General features: G+C 51.9%; 1 protein-coding gene across 4 annotated transcripts in view; it reads right to left on the reverse strand.

Annotated features, from left to right (window-relative positions):
* The window catches only part of Map3k12 (mitogen-activated protein kinase kinase kinase 12), a 17,439-nt gene that overhangs the window by 11,646 nt on the left and 429 nt on the right, over positions 1-5,364 (reverse strand). The window lies entirely within an intron of this gene.

Here is a 5,364-nt window from a genome sequence, read left to right on the forward strand (position 1 = left end):
GGGCTGCCCGTTTGGCTGCTGGCACGCAGGTGCGGACCCGGGCCCAGCCATCCACTCCATCTGTGTCCCTAGCATCGCGTACGTTCCTCGCATCCCGCGGGCACAGAATACTCAACTGGGGCATCTGGTGGGGAGAAAGTGACAGGGGCTGGAGGGAGGAGGGCTTCATGGGGTTGGCTTTAGGGGTGCAGTACCAAAAGAGAAGGCGAGCAAGAGCTGAGAGCGCGCCAGAAGGAGGTACTAGCTGAGAGACCACCGCGGCAAACCTGGAGATGGCCTAAAAAATGGTTGTGAAAAGTAGAGGACCCTGGGAAAATGGAGTTGAAATTGATCACTTTCTTCCTAGTTGTTTTCCTGTCTAGAAACCGAGCTTTCCATACCACACCGCCAGGCTTCTTGAAAGAATTTTTCAGCAGTCGCCTGATTAGCAACTAGGTTTAGGAAGAGAGGCTGACATCCTCAAATTCATTTGCAGCCAGCCACCCTCAGCTCACACAGGCATCCTGAGGCCTCTGTGATATCCAGGGCCAGTGGTTCGATTCCTGCAGCTAGCCTTTTACAGCAGAGGGAGGAATAGCTGAAGCAGGAGCAGAGACCCCAGGAAAGGAGACCCAGGAAAGGCAGGGCATTTGTCCATGCTCAGGTACCCTAGCACCCTCAGGCTAATGACAGCTGTCTGGATTGACCTGAAGAAGAGAGGGAAGGCTTAGGTCTCCAGGGAGCCATGGTAAACTGGAGATTCCTCTTTCTCAATAAATGTCCCCCTTTCTGTTTCCTTTATTCCTGACCTGCCAGCTGTGTCCCACTGTCCCCCAGCTGGGTCTTGGCGCCAGGACATTGGGGAGTGGCAGACTAGAAGCCCCAGGCCCAGACATTCAGTCACCCTGGGGGAGGGGACCTGTCTCTCTGGCCATCAATTATGCAGAGCCTGGGGGATAGGGAAGAGGGATCTCTGTCAGTCACTCTCAACACAAGTACCAAATGTGGACTGTGCATCTGCATCAAACTCTGAGGGGACAGAGTGGTTGGTCTCAGCTATTTCTCTGCCAAGAGAGGGGCTTGGCAGACACCCACTTCCCCTGCTTTGCAGTTGGTTCTCTTAGGGACCCACGAGGAGGCTACAGAGTGGGGCCTGGTGATCACTTCCACCTATTTCTTCTGGACTCTCCCACCAGAGAAGGCTGTGGCAGGTGAACCCTCTCTAGCTCCCTCCTGCTCTAACAGAATTGAAATGGCCAGAGGTTTGTCTGACATGGATCCTTAAAGCTCTGCTCAGAGGCAGGGGCATCTGTCTATGCTTTGGGTTCACTGGGTGGTTTTCTCGCCTGGACCTCATTTTCTTCTTACATGATGGGAAGGTTTCCCTTTTTCTCTGATTCTGTCTGAGGAGGGGGGCTTCAGAGGGAAAAGTGACTATGACTTAGGAATCCTGTTGGCTCTGAGACCTTTGCAGGATGGACCACTCTGATGGAGCTGTGTTTCCTGCCCACCTGAAAAATTTCCTTTTGACAAGAGCTATGGACCTGACCCCAGGGCTCTCCTAAGATGGAAAGAACTCCCACTTTTTCTGGCCCTTAGAAAGGGAGATGGCCTCTCTTGAGAACTGGGAGAAGAGATCCCCAGCATCCTGCCACTCAGGCCCTGAGGCCACTTCTGTCACATTTCTGCCAATCAGTGAAGGGGCTTAGTGCTGCTTAGGGAAAAAGCCAGCCATGCACTGAGAGGGAGCAGAGCCAGTACAGCAGCCTGCCCCTGGTCACTTGAAGGTGAAGCCTTATGGGCTGGGGAGGGTTAAGAAGAGGAGGTAGAGCTGGGCATGGTGACGCACACCTTTAGTCCCAGCACTCAGGAGGCAGAGGCAGGCAGATCTCTGTGAGTTCAAGGCCATCCTGGTCTACATAGTGAGTTCCAGGTCTGCTGGGGCTACAGGGAGACCTGTCTCAAAAAGACAAGCAAAAAAAAAAAAAAGGAGGTAGGAGTACAGAGAGCCATGCTGACTCCTGTGTTCCCAGTTGACTGGACACCAGGTCTTTCTTTCTGGATCCTAGAGAGGCTAGCTGTTCTGTCTTCCCAAAATGGGAGACTTGTGTCTCCAACTTTCTGCTACCTCAAGAAAAATTTCAGGTTTCAGTGGTAGTGGACATTCTGGAGGTCCCAGCCATTCCTGTCCTGCTTCTGCAGACAGTTCTCTTCCAGACTACAGGGAGGGCCTAGAGTTCTGCACCCCATCCTCACCCCCTAGCTGGTTCCCTCTGGGGTCTGTTCAATTAAGCAGTGGTACCACTAAGTCCCTCTCCTGATAGCTGGGATCAACTTTCAGTCTTGCTCATGAAGGTCTTACAAGCAGGGAGCAGGAGCACCAGGTCTTCCCCTCACAGGTAGGCTTGGAAGCTGAAGAAAACTTCTACATTCAAAATATCTGAACAGAGCCAGGTGCATGCCTGGAAACTCAAAGGCTAAGGTGGGAGGATCTTGAATTCAAGGCCAGCCTGGACCACATAGTGGAAGGGCTTTCATCAGGCGTGACTGTAGGCTGGTGAGATTATGGCTTCATTTTTTTCTTCCTCCCTTTACTCTTCTCTTTTTCATGAGACAAGGTCTCGTGTAGCCCAGGCTGGCCTTGAATTCCTGATACCTCTAGTCTCCACCTCCCATCATACCTGGCTTATCAATTTCCTTCTTTTGGCTAACCTATAAAACAAGACATAAGTTTTTTGTGTCTTGCCCCCCCCCAAAAAAAAAGTAATAAAATCTGTGGAATACCTATTTGTTTCTGCCCCTGGCTTAGGATCACAGGCCTCAGGATCAGAGACCCTATTTGGGTGTCACTATTTCTGACCAGCCTGCAGTATGAGACTTGTCAACAATCTTTCTGTTCCTGTATCTCTATATAGGGGTCGTGGTAACGGTGTCAGCCTTATGTGATGCGGTGGTAAGAACACAGGCTGGTGAGACATGCCTGGTTTCAAGTCCCAGCTCTAATCACATGCTTTCTGTTTCATTTGGTTCTTACTATAGAACCCTGCCTGGCTGAGAACACTATGTAGACCAGGCTGGCCCAGGCCTCAACTCTTGATCCTCCTGCATTATTTTCTCAGTTCGGTAATTACTGGCATGCCAGCACCATGGCAAGATAACTGGTTTTGAATAACTTGTTTCCATCTCCTCATCCCTAAAGCAGATATGATGGTAACACAGTGCTAACTTAGTGGTGCTACCAACACTGCTGAGTAACCAAAATAAAGTACTTGGTCCCGTACCTGGCACACAGGATGCTCTCTATAAACAGCACTCAGGCGAATGGTATTTAGCACAAAGTTAAAAAAAAAAAATTGAGACAAGGTCTTATGTAGTCCAGGCTGGCCTTACACTTGCTACATAGTCGAGGATGACCAGGGGCTCCTGATCCTCCTGCCTCTACTTCCTAGCCTGGGATGAGGGGAGTAAGCCACCATACCCATGCCCAGCTTTATGCAGGCAGGGCTCAGGATGGAGCCCAGAGCTTTTGCATACCTGTTAGATGCTCTACAACCTTAGCCCCGGCCCCTTTCTTTTCCTTTTCCTCCTCAAAACAAGAGGGAATACAGATGATACTGGTAGAAAGGGAAGGAGAGAAACAAGAGCAGAAAAAAAGAGCGAGATGCAGCCTGGGCCCGGTGGGCACAGGCCTGTACTCCTACTGGAAAGGCTGAGGCAGGAGGGTTCAAAATTCAAGTCCTACCTGGGAAACTCAGTGGGACTCAGTCTCAAAACAAAATTTGTTAAAAAAAAAAAATGGTCTGATGATGTAGCTTGGTGACAGAGAGTTGTCTAGCATGTACAAGGCCCTGAGATCAAATCCTAACACCAAAAATAAATTAAATGAACAAATGGAAATGAAGGGCAGGGACTCTCCCCTGGAGATCCTTTTTCCTCCCAGAACAGTGCTGCTGCTCACCAGGTGGACACACAACCCCAGGCTTTCTGGGTGCCAGTGAACAACCCTCCTGAACTCCTGAAGCTTCCAGGTTCTCTACTGGCATCATTTCAACAGGATCATCCTTGTGCCCTTTCAGGGACTTTCAGAGGAGCTGGCTCCCCCAGTCTTTCCTTCTTCCCCAGGCACAGGCAGCAGAGAGGCAGAAGTGGGTGCCAGAACTCTTACCACCTTATCACCCCCAGGGGAGGGACTAGGGAACTGTCCTTTTAGAAAGGCTCTGCTACCCACAGTAGTGAGGAAGCCTAGAAGATCCTGAGCGGCTTCCTTCTACTTCTCACCTGTGTTCACCACTACACTGGGGGCTTTCATGTAGTATGCTGGGCACTGGAGTCTTTCTGGATGCCAACAGTGGGTGGGAATGGTTAGGGATAGCTTGAAGCCCAGATATCTTTTTCTTCTTGAATGTGAGACAAGAGGGGCAGGGCCCTGAACTCAGAGAAACTTCAGTATCTGGACAGGAAGGCTCAGGAGGCACTTGGGCCCTTTCCTTCCTGAATCCCTTCTGCTGGCCTGAGCTTGGGATGACCCTCTGGCTGAAAAATCAGAGCTCCCAGAGCCACAGGCAGCTGGGAGAGTTGGAAGGCCAAAGAAGCAGCAGATAAAGAGCTACAAGGTGGAACCCCTCCCTGCATTCCTCCTACAGCTTAAGGAGCAGCCCCCTTCTCTTTCCACCCTCAGTCAAGGCTTTGGCTGGCAGTATTGTAAGCCAAGGAGTTTGGGGAGTATATGAGAGAAGGGGGGTGGTTCTTGAATCCTGACCCGGGAAACCGGTTAAGGGAGCCAAAGAGGGGGCAGAAAAAGAGAAAGCTTCACACAAATGGAGGAGGGGGGATGCAACAGCTGGATGGCAGGGAAAATCACAGCTGGAGGGGATTAGGGGGCATCACAGATATTAGGGAAGAGGGACCTCTGCCAGGACACGCAGGAGTAGGTGCAGCCTAATCTTCAGGTGAAGTCAGCTAGGTGCTTGTGTGGGGGAAGGGGAGACGGTGGGTACATCAGGCCTTGCCCTTCCTTCTCTTCCCTGGAGGGGCCACAACTCTCCCTCCTCCTCTCCGTTTTGAGGGTGAGCAAGAGCAGAAGAGGATGTGCTCTTCCCCGCTGTCCTTTAAGACTGTCCCCTGCCACCTCCACCCCCATGCATCCATCACAGCTCTGAAGGCCCTTGTCTCCAAGCTGGGCCGCGGCATCCTACATCTCCGCTCCCCTCCTTCCTAGGCTCCAGGCGTCGGGTCCAGGTCCTCAGTTCCTCCATCCCCACGGCCTCAGCATCCTCGCGTCACCTCCTCCCCCACCACGCCACATTTATATCCCGACCCTCCCTCCACACCAGGATACCAAGACTCGGTATACCATCCTTGCCCCCTCCCCGCCCCCCCCCCCCC

This window comes from Nannospalax galili, unplaced genomic scaffold, assembly GCF_000622305.1.
Source record: "Nannospalax galili isolate Female #2095 unplaced genomic scaffold, S.galili_v1.0 scaffold251, whole genome shotgun sequence".
Lineage (NCBI taxonomy): Eukaryota > Metazoa > Chordata > Mammalia > Rodentia > Spalacidae > Nannospalax > Nannospalax galili.